The sequence below is a fragment of the Cannabis sativa genome, chromosome 4 (genome assembly GCF_029168945.1).
Source record: "Cannabis sativa cultivar Pink pepper isolate KNU-18-1 chromosome 4, ASM2916894v1, whole genome shotgun sequence".
NCBI lineage: Eukaryota > Viridiplantae > Streptophyta > Magnoliopsida > Rosales > Cannabaceae > Cannabis > Cannabis sativa.
In genome coordinates this window covers 58,941,357-58,958,385 of record NC_083604.1, presented here as the reverse complement: position 1 = coordinate 58,958,385, position 17,029 = coordinate 58,941,357, and the positions used below count along the sequence as shown (strand labels likewise).

General features: G+C 31.0%; 1 non-coding gene and 1 pseudogene across 1 annotated transcript; one reads left to right on the top strand and one right to left on the bottom strand.

Annotated features, from left to right (window-relative positions):
- Positions 1-1,205: 1,205 nt before the first annotated feature.
- LOC115717675 (uncharacterized) lies at positions 1,206-6,550 on the bottom strand (annotated as a pseudogene).
- On the top strand, positions 6,057-6,163 carry LOC133037547 (small nucleolar RNA R71). The gene has a single exon (XR_009687635.1). It is a non-coding gene; the product is annotated as a small nucleolar RNA R71 (small nucleolar RNA).
- Positions 6,551-17,029: the final 10,479 nt, after the last annotated feature.

The window sequence follows — 17,029 nt, the reverse complement described above, 5'->3', positions numbered from 1 at the left end:
GACCACTCTGCAGGCTTCACTTGCGCCTGTCTGGGGTGAGTTACACTCGCCATCCTCAGCCGCACGATTGGTAAACGGACGGTCCAGATGGGCTGTTGACTTTGACCGAGAGTGGGATTTGCATAAAGGCTCATCAGATTTTCTTTTTGAAATTGTATTTTAGCCCCATTTCTTCAATATTTCTCCAATTTATTCCTAATCTTCACCACCAATTACACCTAAAAATACATAAAATAAATTAGAAACTAAAATAAAATTTTAAATAAATACCACATAACATATTATAATAAAATAATTATAAAAACACACAAAAACATATAAAATTACAATAAAGCTAATAAATTCAAAAATAATTAAAAACTTACTAAATTAATTAAAAACTTAAGAACTAAACCAATTTTTAGTTAAAAAAAATGTGAAAAATAACTCTAATTTCTAGAGTTATCACAACCCCAAACTTAAAATTTTGCTAGTCCTCAAGCAAAAGAAAAATTAAAAACACACATTTTTTTTGTTTTTTATTTTGGTGATATCAAAAATGTCCTCAAAAATTGCACATTGAAAATAGCTTATATAAAATATGAATAAAAATTAAACTCATGTAATTAATTCAATAGTCAATCTTGCTTTGAAAAATATAATTTAAGTTATAAATCTAAAATCTATTCATCAAATTATTATGTGAATTTTGGAAAAATTATTGTAACAAAATATTTATTTCACATAACAAGATAAATAATTTTTTTTCAAAATTTGATTTTTTTTAGCAAAATTGACCCAAGAATTAAAAATAAAGCTTAAAAGATATTCATATTTGTATAAACTAAAATCAAACTCAATCAAGGGTATTATCATAGGAAAAAAGGGATATCACCAAAGGGTTTTTTTTTTCTTTTTTTTTCTTTTTTTTTAAGGCATAAATATATATATAGAAAATAAATATTTTTTTTTTTTGGTTTTTTTTTTTTTTACTAGAAAAAATTATAATAAACATTTTGTTTTTTTTTAAATTATATAATATAACTACTTTAGCATCCAAACAACAATTTTTAAAAGTGAAAAATAATACTCTACCATTTTTAAGCACATGAAAGAAATAACCATAGGAACTCACCACCCCAAACTTAATTTATGCATTGTCCTCAATGTATCAAAATACAAATATAAATTGAAAGTAAAAGAGTTGAGAATTTAGAATGGTCATACCTCATCTTGGAGCAATGTCAAGAGTGCAACAAAAGGGAAACAAAATCAAAAGAAAAAGTTAATCTAAAACATAAATTAAACACACATTTACCAATAATTGATAAGAGCAATCAATGATCATGGTAAATTGGATCCTCAAGGAGGATTTCATCCACTTCCACATTTTTCAATTCTAAAAATGGTTTCAATTTTTGTCCATTAACTTTGAATACATTACCATTATTAGGATTTTCAATTTCAATGGCTCCATGTGGAAAAACAGTGCGAATAATGTATGGACCTACCCACCTAGAGCGTAACTTTCCCGGAAAGAGATGCAAACGAGAATTGTATAAAATGACTTTTTGACCGGGAGAAAAATCTTTTCTCAAAATATTTTTGTCATGGTAAAATTTCATTCGGTCCTTATACTTTTTCGAATAGTCATATGCATCATGCCTAAGCTCTTCTAACTCATTCAATTGAAGCTTTCTTTTCTCACCCGCTTTGTCTAAGGAAAAATTTAGTTGCTTAATAGCCCAATAGGCTCTATGTTCTAACTCAACGGGTAAGTGGCATGCCTTCCCATAAACAAGTCTATAGGGAGACATTCCAATGGGCGTTTTGTATGCAGTACGATATGCCCATAATGCATCAATGAGTCTTAGGGACCAATCTTTCCTAGTGGGGTTGACAGTTTTCTCTAGGATGTGCTTAATCTCCCTATTTGATATCTCAACTTGGCCACTAGTTTGTGGGTGATAAGGTGTAGTGACTTTATGTGTAATGCCATATTGTTTCATTAAATGTTCAAAAGGCCTATTACAAAAGTGCGTACCATTATCACTAATGATCGCCCGTGGTGAACCAAATCGTGAGAAAATATTTTCTTTCAAAAACTTAAGCACAACTTTATGGTCATTAGTGTGACATGCAATAGCTTCTACCCATTTAGACACATAATCAACACCAACAAGAATGTATAAATTACCAAAAGAATTAGGAAATGGACCCATAAAATCAATGCCCCAAACATCAAATATTTCAACAATAAGAATAGGATTTAAAGGCATCATGTTTCTTCTAGTTACACTTCCTAATTTTTGACAACGTTCACAAGATTTGCAATACATATAAGTGTCATGAAAAATAGTAGGCCAATAAAATCCGCATTGTAAAATTTTCAAAGCAGTTTTCTTACCACTAAAATGTCCACCACATGCATGATCATGACAAAAAGATATAATTTTAGGTTGATCACAGTTTGGAATGCATCTTCTTATTATTTGATCAGGGCAATATTTAAACAAATAAGGATCATCCCACATGAAATTTTTCACTTCACCATAAAATTTAGATTTATCTTGTTTAGACCAATGAGAAGGAATTTCACCAGTGACCAAATAATTGACAATATCAGCATACCAAGGAAAAGAAGATACATGCATGAGTTGTTCATCAATAAAAGTTTCAATGATAGTGGTGGAATCATGAATAGTTTCAACAACAATTCTAGACAAATGATCAGCTACAACATTTTCAGAACCTTTTTTATCACGTATCTCTAAATCAAATTCTTGTAAAAGCAAGATCCAACGAATTAAACGAGATTTAGCATCTTTTTTCGACAAGAGATATTTCAATGCAGCATGATCAGAATAGACAATTATTTTAGATCCTAACAAATAAGACCTAAACTTCTCTAATGCAAACACAACAGCAAGCAATTCTTTTTCAGTTGTAGTGTAATTCAATTGAGCTTCATTTAAAGTTTTGCTAGCATAGTATATTACATGAGGTAACTTGTTAATTCTTTGTCCTAAAACAGCACCAATTGCATAATCAGAAGCATCACACATTATTTCAAAAGGAACATTCCAATCAGGAGGGCGAATAATGGGTGCACTAGTCAAAAGGGATTTCAATTTTTCAAAGGCAACATGGCAATCATTATCAAAGACAAAAGCATTTTCTTTTCCAAGTAAATGACATAAAGGGCGTGAAATTTTGCTAAAGTCTTTTATGAATCTTCTATAAAAACCAGCATGGCCTAAGAATGATCTAATTTCTTTTACTGTCTTAGGTGGAGGAAGTTTTGAAATAAGATCTACTTTTGCTTTATCAACTTCTATTCCTTGAGATGAAATCACATGACCTAAGACAATTCCCTTTTTAACCATGAAATGACATTTTTCCCAATTAAGAACTAAATTCATTTCTTTGCAACGAATTAAAACAAGAGAAAGATGGTGCAAACAATCATCAAAAGAATTTCCAAACACAGAAAAATCATCCATAAACACTTCAAGATTTCTTTCAACCATATCAGAAAATATTGCAATCATACATCTTTGAAATGTTGCAGGGGCATTACAAAGACCAAAAGGCATGCGACGATATGCAAAGGTTCCAAAAGGGCAAGTAAAGGTAGTCTTTTCTTGATCTTCGGGGGCAATGGGGATTTGGTTATATCCCGAGTACCCATCAAGAAAGCAATAATAAGCATGGCCAGCTAATCGTTCAAGCATTTGGTCAATGAAGGGTAATGGGAAGTGGTCTTTCCTAGTGACACTATTCAACTTTCTATAGTCTATACACACTCTCCACCCAGTTTGGACTCTAGTAGGGATTAACTCATTTTGTTCATTTTTAACAACAGTGATCCCAGACGTTTTTGGAACAACTTGAACAGGACTAACCCATGGACTGTCAGAAATAGGGTAAATGATCCCTACATCTAACATCTTAATTACATCATCTCTTACTACCTCTTTCATGTTTGGATTTAATCTTCTTTGACTTTCTCGGGAGGGCTTAGCATTTTCTTCTAAATGAATTCTATGCATGCACACAAACTCGGGCTAATTCCCTTAATGTCTCCCATGGTCCAACCTATGGCCTTTTTATGTTTTCTAAGGATATCTAACAACTTTGTTTCTTGTTTTTCATCTAAGTCAGATGCAATGATAACGGGATAAGTGTTAGACTCTCCTAGAAATGCATATTTCAAAGTGTTGGGCAAAGGTTTAAGATCTAACTTTGGTGGTTCAGGAGTTGACTCAACATGCTTTAATGGAATACATGGTTCAATTTTGGCTTTCCATTTTTCAGTATCCATTAGTGGGGTAGACTCAAGCAAAGAATTGACATCATGAATAAAATCATCAACATTTAAGCACATTCCAAACATTTTTGCATAAGTTTCAAAAGATTCATTCATGTCCATTTCAAACATATTTTCCGTGTTAATCATGTTTACTTCATGTATTTCCTCACACTCAACAGACTTAGCGACATTAAAAACATTCAATTCAATAGTCATGTTTCCAAAAGATAATTTCAATACACCATTACGACAGTTGATAATTGCATTAGATGTAGCTAAAAATGGTCTACCTAAAATGATGGGTATTTGAGCATGAGCATTTTCAACAGGTTGAGTATCAAGAACAATGAAATCAACAGGAAAATAGAACTTATCCACTTTAATTAAAACATCTTCTATAATACCTCTAGGAATTTTCACAGAACGATCAGCTAATTGAAGTGTTATAGAAGTTGGTTTTAATTCTCCTAGACCAAGTTGCTTATAAACAGAGTAAGGCAATAAATTCACATTAGCTCCTAAATCAAGTAAAGCTTTGTTAATAAAATGATCACCAATGATGCATGAAATTGTTGGACAACCAGGATCTTTATATTTCACAAGGCTTTTATATTGAATTATGGAGCTAACTTGTTCAGTTAAAAATGCCTTTTTTGGAACATTAGTGTTTCTTTTAACAGTGCAAAGGTCTTTCAAGAATTTGGAGTAGGCAGGAATTTGTTTAATGGCATCTAAGAATGGCATGTTGATACTTACTTGTTTGAACACTTCTAAGATGTCACTATATTGGTTGCCTTTCTTGATTGGGAGTAATCTTTGTGGAAAAGGAGCTTTTGGAATGGAAGGAAGAATTTGATCATTATCTTTTGACAAGTCATTTGTGTTGGAACTTTGAGGTTGGCTTTGGTCTTTTTCAACTTGAGGTATGTAATCGGGTTTGACAATTTGTTTTCCGGACCTAAGAGTTGAAATAGACTTGGCTTCTTCTTTATGACTAGGAACTCCTACTTCATATTGGCCTTTAGGATTTGGGACGGGTTGGCTAGGAAATCTTCCTTTTTCTCTCTCAGTTACGGCATTGGCAAGTTGACCCAATTGTGTCTCAAGTTTGGCAATGGATTGAGATTTATTTTGCATGATTTGTTGGGTGGATTGCATGAATTGTTGTAAAGTGTCTTCTAAAGAAGGCTTTCTTTGTGGAGGGTAAGTTTGACTTGGTTGGGTATGATTCGGATTTGGCATGTTGAATTGGTTTCCTTGGTTCATTTGTGGTTGGTTTTGTCTCCATGAAAAATTGGGATGGTTTCTCCAATTAGGATTGTATGTGTTTGAAAATGGGCTATCATTTGGTTTACCATATGAATGTAATGCATTAGCCTCTTCGAAAAATGTTTCAAGAAAAGAAGGACATGATTGATCATTATGACAAGTACTAGCAAAAACATCTTTTTTTGGTTGAACATGAGAATTCATATTTTGACTTATGACTAAGGCTTCTACTTTTCTTGCTAATTTTTCAAAAGATGTTCTCAAATCAGTTTCTTCTTTTATTTCATATTTTCCTCCTCTTTTAGGTGAATTATTTGCTCTAGACCTAGGCTCAGAATAATTCCATTGTTGTGAATTAACAGACAATTCTTCAAGAGCTTCCCAAGCCTCTTGCCCTTGTAATTTCAAAAATTTTCCGGTATGCATAGATTGAATCATTTGTCGGTTTGAAGGGGTTAAACCATCATAAAAATATTTTACAAGTCTCCATTTTTCAAAACCATGGTGGGGGCATTTTAATAGTAAATCTTTAAATCTTTCCCAACATTCATAAAATTCTTCATTATCTTTTTGATAAAATTCGGAGATTTCTCTTCTTAAATTATCAGTTTTGGACATGGGGAAAAATTTGGCAAGAAATTTATTAAAAAGTTGATCCCAAGTTGTTATGGTTCCAGTTGGAAGTGAGTTTAACCAAGCTTTGGCTCTATCTTTTAAAGAAAAAGGAAACAACCTAAGCTTAACCGATTCATCCGAAAAATTTTGAAAACGAAAAGTTGAGCAAATATCTAAGAAATCTTTTACATGCATGTAAGGGTCTTCTCTTTCTAAACCATAAAAAGAAGGCAACAATTGAATGATTGAAGGTTTAAGTTCAAAATGAGTGGCATTAGTAGTAGGCAAAACAATGCATGATGGAGCATTAGATGAAATAGGTGAAAAATATTCAAGTAGTGTTTTTTCTTGCGCAATATTAGGTTCTTGTTCCATTATGCTTAATTTTTCAAAAACACTTTCAATTTCACCTAAAGTTACTACTCTTTTTACCAAACGATTTTTAGAATCACGTTGCCAATGATGCATGCAATGTCACAAATTTCACAAAGAAACACAAATAACACACAATAATCTCAAGAAGACAAATTTCTGATGTGGAAGATCAGTTATAAACCGCAACCACAGAGCATACTTATAGCACAAAGAGATTATGATTTTTTTGTAAATTTTTAATTTTTCAATTTTTTTTTTTTTTGGTTTGACTTGTTCCCAGGCCTATTTGATTCCACTTACTCACGACTTAATAACAACTCCCCGGGGTTAATTATTAAGTGTGGATGGGAACTTTGCCAAATTTCCTTTAAGCAAAAATTGCTTATGTTGAAAGAACAAGCTTTGTTTTTAATTTTTTTTTCAAGTATTTTCTTAAGCAAAGTAGATAGAATTACAACTAAATAAATACAATAATAATGATAGATAGTTATATTAAAGTTAGGAGGCACAAAATGCCATCAACTAACTATAATAATAATAGTAGTAGTAATAATAATAATAAGATTTTAGGAGGCACAAGATGCCATCAACTAAAATGATAAACAAAAATAAAAGCTAGGAGGCACTAATGCCATCACTAGAGAAGGGATAATAGGAGGCAAAAATGCACTCAACTATCAAGTATGTAGGAGGCACAAAATGCACTCAACTACTAAAAAGAAAAAAAGAGGTTAGGAGGCAAAAATGCACTCAACTAACAAATAGGTAGGAGGCACAAAATGCCATCAACTACCAATAAATATGTATATATATAGTATATAATATATAATATATAACAATATATATATGTATAAGTATGTATAACTTTCTCTTTTTTTTTCAACTTTTTTTTTTTTTTTGATGAAAATGAGAAAAGAAAAAAAAATAACTAGTAGAAGAATATTACTTACCTTGTAGAAAGATCGTTTCTTTCTAGCAACTTCCCCGGCAACGGCGCCAAAAACTTGTTGTCCTCAAAAGTGAGTGTTTTAATATTTATACTCGCAAGTGCACGAATCGTTTCGGAATATAGTGTTCATGTAAGTGCAAGGTCGAACCCATGGGAGTTGACTAACATCAAAAGAAACTATTTCAAACAAAATAAGAATATTCTAACCTAGCTCCAAATATTTGATAGGATTTTGGTTTTGCAAAATAAAATAAACGACAAGTAACTAAAATACTTAAGATTAAAGATGAGTGAGTATGAAAATGATTTTCAAATAAGATGTGTAAAATAAGATTATTAAGATATTAGAATCCACAAAATGCAAGTTCAATAATATTTATAAGTATATTGATTCCCAAGTTTTAGATATAGTTGAAATAAATCTCACCATATTTTCCAAAATATATTTTTCATTTAAGTACAAGTTATTTTCAAAAAGGTAGGATTTTTCTTCACTTATAAAATGTATAATTTCTAAGCATTAAATGTGTTACAATTTAATGAAACTACACAAAATCAAAGAAATTATGTTTAGGCAAAATATAACACTTATATTCTAAGAATTAGATGTAAACAATTTAATGAAAGACATTTAATCAAAGAGTATTATATTTTTGCATAATGAAGAACTAAGTAGAAATATGCTTTAACACTCAAAAATACATGATATTGAAGATGAAAAAGACATATTTTTGATAGAAAAATCCATGAACTTTATAGCACAAATGGGAAATCAACATACAAACATAAACACTATCTAGTTACATTTTGCTTCATCATTATCTTAATAATCTTGAAAAAGATTAGAAGCTCATAACTAGATAAAAATTACAAAAGATAAACATACTTGACATGCTCTTCAAAGTGTAAAAATGGTAGAAAGAAAATGGTAAAAATGAAGAGTGTGGAATGGAGAAGTGTTTTGGGTTGAAGAGGTGTTTAGGAGGGTGAAGAGATGTGTCTTGAAATGGTCTTCCAACACCATATTTATAGGCAAAATTAGAGAATTAAATTAATCAAAATAAATAAATAAAATGATTAATTTAATTAGTGTTGGGAAGAGAATGGATAAATAGAGTATGTGTAAGAGTATTGGAAAAAAATAAATGTTTTGTAAGGATGTAAAAGTAGTGAAAGGATAGGGTAAAAAAATAAAATAGGAATGTTTATTTAGGTGAAATAAATTGGGAAGAGTAAATAGAGTATTTATGTGTAATATGTGGGAGAAAATAAAATATTTGGTGTTTATGAATGTGATTTTCGGATGAGTAAATGAATTAACACCACTTTTTTTTTTCTTCTCAGCAGGCGGACACGTGGCGAGATCTGGTTCGTGGGCGCTGACGAATGTGGACGGGTGGCAGGCCGCGGTTGGAGGGGAGCTGATGGCTGGGACCCGCGTGGAAGGAAGGAGAAGAGGGAGCTGATGCTGGGGACCACTCTGCAGGCTTCACTTGCGCCTGTCTGGGGTGAGTTACACTCGCCATCCTCAGCCGCACGATTGGTAAACGGACGGTCCAGATGGGCTGCTGACTTTGACCGAGAGTGGGATTTGCATAAAGGCTCATCAGATTTTCTTTTTGAAATTGTATTTTAGCCCCATTTCTTCAATATTTCTCCAATTTATTCCTAATCTTCACCACCAATTACACCTAAAAATACATAAAATAAATTAGAAACTAAAATAAAATTTTAAATAAATACCACATAACATATTATAATAAAATAATTATAAAAACACACAAAAACATATAAAATTACAATAAAGCTAATAAATTCAAAAATAATTAAAAACTTACTAAATTAATTAAAAACTTAAGAACTAAACCAATTTTTAGTTAAAAAAAATGTGAAAAATAACTCTAATTTCTAGAGTTATCAGGATACTTAGTCAAATAAGATATTTTCTAGATAGTTATTTCTAGACTACTTATTATTTCTAATATTAAATAGGAAAATATTATACATTGTGAAATTAATTATTTAAATAATCAATTTTGGTACAATTTATTTTAAGTATATTTTTTCCTAGTATTAAACTAGAGATTAATAATTAAGCCTTCTCTACACTTAATTATTTATTTCTTGAATTTAATACATTTAATTAAATTGAAAATTAAATATCTAAGTTGATTTTCATCATGATACTTAAATATTTCTTTTTCATGACACTTAATTAAATAGAAAATTATTTTTAGTTGAAATTTTTTTTTTCAACTAAATTTAAATAATTTTCAAAGTATATTTTTTATTTATTTTATTAATCAATTTTCAAAATTGCATTTCATAATGCAAGATGATTTTGAATTTATCTTGAAAAATAGATTAAGTTGTAAATTAATTATTTATTTTAATTAATTCTTGGACCAACTTAAATCAATGATTTTTTTCATTTATTGATTAATTTAAAATAAATGAATTAAAGTATATTATTAGAAATTGAATTAATTAGTCAAAGAAAAATCTAGATAGGTGATATTTTTGCTTGAAGTAATTTTCTAAGTAATTATTATTTAAGTATTTCGAAAAACATAAAGTTTTTATACTTTCTTTTTCAAAATACAACAAATATATTCTCATGAAAATTTATTTTGAGTTGCAAATTAATTTAAATTAATACAACTTAAATAATTTTCTTAATATTTATATAAATTACTACTGAGATGGAAATAATTCAATTTATTTTAATCACCATCTAAGTATAATTTTATAAATATTAAATTAAATTTTAATTTAGAATTTTAATTCTAAATTCGATATTTAATGAATATATTTTATTATAAATAATAATGAAAACACATTTTAAAGAATGAGCTTTATTATTAAGATATTCGATCTCCATTGTTGGTTTTACATCGCGTTTGTTTTAGTGAGTAATCCTCCCTAATGGAGGAACGTTCATTAGCAATTTCGCACCGTTTAATCTCGAAAGATAAGTAGTTTGTAAGTGTTTTATATGGTATGGATCACCCTAATGGTGGCGACCATATTTGACTTGCAAATTATGAAACAATGGTGGAAGCTCATAAGATAGAATTGCCTTGACTCTCGCCTAAACAGGACAACGCTGAATTCCAATCTTGATCGAATAAAAGGTTGCTAGAATGTTTAACATTTTAGATGAGCTGACAACTCTATTCAATGGATGGTAGCTTTGACTCTCGCCTAAACGGGACACTGATATCAGTTTGTTGAAAACCTTGGAAATTATTTAGGATTGTATGTTTTAGTATTTTCACTTGTCATTCCTACTTGCTAAATGTTTAATAATTTCTGAATTGTGTATGAATTTATATTGAACCATGTTATTTTCTGTTATTAAGATGTAGTTTAATTTCGAATCTTCATTGTTGGTCTAACTTGGTTTGTTTATCTAATGAGATAAATCCCTAGTGGATTTTCACCATTAGACATACATAATAGTGTTAGATCTCGAAAGATAAATATTGTATATGCAACATCTAGCTGTTCATCAATTGATGACACCTTAGACTAGTATTTTTACGATATAAAACAAGAAGATTGTATAAATGAGATTACCTTGACTCTCGTTAATCGAAGCATCGTTGGATTCTTATTTATAAACGAAATTATCCTAATTCCTCTTAGCTTATTCATTTCGAATTAGCTCAATAACATATCATTGGGTGAATGGTCTATATATCATTTCATGTCATTCTATTTTGAATGACATTTTTGATTATTTTCCCGAAATTTTATCCCAAAATGATATAAATCCTCAATCTTAGAAATCTCCTACTTATATGGGCAAATCTGACTTAGAGTTTAAATTAGTAGTGGTGGTCCAAGAAGAATTACTCATTATATTTGGTATAAATTTAAGTCTTTGACTTTAATTTTAGATTCCAAACAAAAATTTCTTATATTTCTAATTCCAGGATACAATACAGTTACACTTTCACAAGTGTTTAATATCCATCTTCTATCAATGGATTCAAACTGTATGGAATATGAGTTTAGTATTCTGTGGCCAGGATCCACTTAAACTATTCTAATAACTCTTTGATGTAACTATACCTAAGTCATCAAAAGACACAACCACATTTTTATTAATCTATGGCATTTGTATCTTGTTCATAGTGGTTTTGACAAGATCAATCTCTGCAAAGAGTTAATATGCCTATATCCAATGAAAGTTGTTCATCTCATTCGCAGATGGATGTACATTCAGGGGCGGATATGAGTTTTTCGTTGTATTCTTCAAACGATAACTCTAGATTATACCTTATGCAAAGAAATTTGAAATGTTTGAAAAATTTCTAATTTCTAGCAATGGTGGAACACCATTAAGGTAAGTGGTTATAGATCTTGCGAACTGATAGGGGTGGAGAAATAGTTAGTTGATATGCAGTTCAAAGATCATTAAATTGATTTTTGAATTATATCCAAACTTACCTCCCCAGAAATTTTGATTTGCATATTGATGATGTTGGAAATTATTTTACCAGGATCTTAGATCTACTCACAAGTATGTTTATTAACATCCTAAATAAGAACTTTCTAAAACGATAAAATAAACACATAAAAAGTTTAAGAAACCTTACATTGGTTGCAGCGGAATATAATGACTCCTTCCGTTCAGATATCTAGCCCTTGATTCCTTTCTCTAGCAGAGCATTATCAATATCTGAACCTGGATCTCTTTCTCTGAATCTTTGATGCTGAAACTCCTTTGCTGATGATCTTTCTTCACGATCTTCCTCACTATGATTGAGGTATCACTTGATGTGTGTGGGCACTACTCATACACTAAGGATTTCGAAATATTGAAGAAGAAAAGAAGAGGGAAGTGGTCAGCCAGATAGGGAGAGAGAAGGCTCAGTTTTTTTTTTTTTCTGATTCAGAAAGTCTGAAGAAAAGTGTTAATTTTCTGAAGCCTTCACTATCTATTTATAGCATTCCACTAGGGTTAGATTTGAATTATATGGCATTAAAATAATGAAAAAATCAATTTAAAATATACATATAGGTGGCCGGTCATACATAAGTGGATTGGGTCTTGGGTTTTGCAATTTTGCAATGTTACCACCTTTTGTATCTGATTTTCTCAAAAATGCCAATTTCCTAATTCAATCATTTAAATGTCAATTCTAACTATTTAATAACTATAAATAATTATTAAATAATATTGTCATTTATCATATTTATTAATTGAACCATACAAAGTATCATAATTAACAAATATGCCCCTATAAACTCTTTCTTTACAATTTCGCCCTTACTTAGTGAAAAATTCACAAATAGACATAGTCTAATTTGAGAATTATAATTGATTAATCAAAACCAATTACATGAGTCTTACAAGCAATATTATCTCAACTAGTGGGGGGACCATGGGTCTATATAACCGAGCTTCCAATAAGTAGATCAAGAATTTAGCACTAAAATTCACTAACTTATTAATTCTTCGTTGAATCCACGCATAGAACTTAGAATTGCACTCTCAGTATATAGAATGCTCTATATGTTCCACCATATAGACACATCATTAGTTATCCATTGTTATAATCCTAATGTGATCAATGATCCTCTATATGAATGATCTACACTGTAAAGGGATTAAATTACCGTTACACCCTACAATGTATTTATTCCTTAAAACACTTGACCCCGTATAAATGATATTTCAGCTTATGTGAAATGAGTACTCCACCATTTATGTTCGTTTGGTCAAGCTCGAAGGAGATCATCCTTTGCTTACTATTCGCCAGATAGAAGCTATAGATTCCATGTTTATGCTAGCGCTCCCACTCAATTGCACTACCGTGTTCCCAAAATGTACGTATCACCCTGACCTAAAAGTAGGCTTAACTAACAAATCAAAGAACACGAATAGCCTTTCAAGATTGAGCCTAATCATAACAGGATTAAGAACATTTGATCTAGGATCAACTAGGCGATATTGACTTGAATAGATATTACGGTAAGTTTAATAAATCTAAGTCAAAGTTCAATATCGGTCCCTTCCGATGCATACTCCATGCATCCAACCTGAGCTTTACCTTAACCAATGCTCTGGAAAGAACATAGCACTTCTCCAAATGCAAGTAAACTCTGTTGTAGATTATCATATCAGTAAAACCCTGTGTCTGATAAATCTAGGAAACTTTATTCACATAGTCATGTTTACTTTCCAATGTGTTGACGGCACAATAAATAGGATCAAGTATGTGAAAAGGGTTTCAGATGAATTCATACGTTATGTACATATAATCATGAAATAAATCATGTGAACCATGAAACATTAAATGTTATTTCTGATCTATATTAATAAGTAAATCTGATTATATTGAAATGAGTTTTATTTAGGGCATAAAACCCAACAAACTCCCACTTGCACTAATATAAAACAAAAAGTGCGTTTCAAATAATCTCAACACCTTGATATAAAAATCAAGTGTAGTAGTAGTAAACTCCTCGTAATAGGATCTGAAAGGTTGAATTAACCACAACCTTTTCTCCACCATTACTCTTCCTTTAATCACAAAATCATTGATAATGTGAAATTCCTCTCTATATGTCTACTCTCTTGGGATACTGGATTCTATACCTTTGGCAACTACTTTTGGTTAATCAGGAAATTAACACTAGTAGTTTAAGGCAATTTGGAATGGTGCCAAAGATGTATAGAACTTTCCTTAGACTAAATAAGTACCTTTCCTGCAGCTTTAACACTCAGTCCCTCTCTGGTAGACCTAGAGACTTCAGATAGGTTTTTACACTTCTCCAAAATCACTATTCCACCCCCAGAGTAATCACCATCTTATCAGAAATATTTACTAGCACATAGGCAAATTTCGAAATCTGATATGGTGTAGTCTAAGAGTTTTAAACACACCCTTATAGACTAACATATAGTTCCTCTTCTTTATCTTAGGATTTACTTGATTGTCTTCCAATGTTCTTCTCCTGGATTAATCTGATACCTACTCATTACTCCCACTCAACAGCAAGTGTCTGGTCTAAGGCATACAAAAGCATATCTAAGACCTCTCACTGTTGATGTAAGAAATTCTTTCATGGCTTTATCTTTTCTGGAATAGTTAAGACTTTTCCTTAGATAAATAAAATCTATACCTAAGAAGTTGTGAAGCTTCTATAGATTGCCATTAGAAAGAAAATGCTTCAGCATCTTACTAAAGTAAGTTGCTTGCATTAGAGTAAGTAATTACCAGGTATACCACAAGCCATAGGTTTAGATAAACTCAAACCTATAATACTAGGAACAGGAAGTTTTGTTAAGTCCATTGAATGGACTTATAAACGAAAATTTCCTTTTATGTCCTTGTAATAGAAAACTTTAGGTTACTCCATGTGAATGGATTAAACCATAGTTCTATTGGCTTTCTTCTTAGTTTCTTATCTTGACAATCCATTACTTGTTTAAACTCAAAATGGATTTTAATCACTAGTGTCTCCCAAGTCATAAGAAGGTGAGTTCCTAGAAACTCTCCCACTACGACAAGGCACCGTGAATTATGTCTAAGAAAACTAAATGGTATTGATCTCTTCGGTTGTGACAAGACAACAGAGGCAGTGGGATCATCATATGTTAAATAAGATGATAGAACACTTTTGGAATCAAGAATTAAATATCGCCTTTATTTGCTACTTGTTTTCAGACTTAGTCATTATCTTAGAAGAGTAGTATTTGTTTGAACAAACATTTTCTTATCTATTGACAATGGGATGGTCCATCCCTAATCACTTAGAATAGCTAACAAACCATGGTTAACAATTCTAGCTTTTCTTAAGATTTTGATTAGGTCATCCATGAATCTAGTAATGATTTACATTAAGTACCCAACCATTACATCATTCTGAAATTGTATTACCATAGAAGGATTTAGGCAACGACTAGTAACTAATCATCAATATGCAACTCGAAATTTCTGGGGAGGTAAGTTTGGATATAATTCAAAAATCAATTTAATGATCTTTGAACTGCATATCTACTAACTATTTCTCCACCCCTATCGCCCGCAAGATCTTTAACCACTTACCTTAATGGTTTTAACCATTGCTAGAAATTAATGAAATTTTTCAAACATTTCAAATTTCTTGCTAAAAGGTATAATCTAGAGTTATCGTTTTAAGAATACAACGAAAAACTCATATCCACCCCTGAATGTACATCCATCTGCGAATGAGATGAACTACTTTCAGTGGATATAGGCATATTAACTCTTTGCAGAGATTGATCTTGTCAAATCCACTATAAACAAGATACAAATGCCATAGATTAAAAAAAAATGGTAGTGTCTATTGATGACATAGGTTTAGTTACATGAAAGAGTTCTTAGAATACTTCAAGTGGATCCTGGTCACAGAATACCTAACTCATATTCCATACAGTTTTAATCCATTAATAGAAGATGGATATTAAACACTTGAAAAAGTGTAACTGTATTGTATTCTGGAATTAGAAATATAAGAAAATTTCTATTTGGAATCTAAAATTAAAGTCAAAGACTTAAATTTATACCAAATATTATGAGTAATTCTATCTTGGACCAGCACTACTAATACAAACTCTAAGTCAGATTTGCCCATACAAGTAGGAGATTTCTAAGATTGAGGATTTATATCAATTGGGAATAATTTCGGGATTATAATCATATGCGTCATATAAAATGACATGAAATGATTTATAGACCATTCATCCAATGATATGTTTTGAAAGCTAATTCGAAATGAATAAGCTAAGAGGAATTAGGATAATTTCGTTTAAAATAAGAATCCAACGATGCTTCGATTAGCGAAAGTCAAAGTAATCTTATTTATACAATCTTCTTGTTTCATATTGTAAAAATACTAGTCTAAGGTGTCATCAATTGATGAACAGCTAGATGTCGCATATACAATATTTATCTTTCGAGATCTAACACTATTATGTATGTCTAATGGTGAAAATCCACTAGGGACTTATCTCATTAGATAAACAAACATGTTAGACCAACAATGAAGATTCGAAATTAAACTACAACTTAATAACAGAAAATAACATGGTTCAATATAAATTCATACACAATTCAGAAATTATAAACATATAGCAAGTAGGAATGACAAGTGAAAATACTAAAACTTACAATCCTAAATAATTTCCAAGGTTTTCAACAAACTGATATCAGTGTCCCGTTTAGGCGAGAGTCAAAGCTACCATTCATTGAATAGAGTTGTCAGCTCGTCTAAAATGTTAAACATTCTAGCAACCTTTTATTCGATCAAGATTGGAATTCAGCGTTGTCCCGTTTAGGCGAGAGTCAAGGCAATTCTATCTTATGAGCTTCCACCATTGTTTCATAATTTGCAAGTCAAGTATGGTCGCCACCATTAGGGTGATCCATACCATACAAAACACTTACAAACTACTTATCATGCGAGGTTAAACGGTGCGAAATTGCTAATGAACGTTCCTCCATTAGGGAGGATTACTCACTAAAACAAACGCGGTGTAAAACCCACAATGG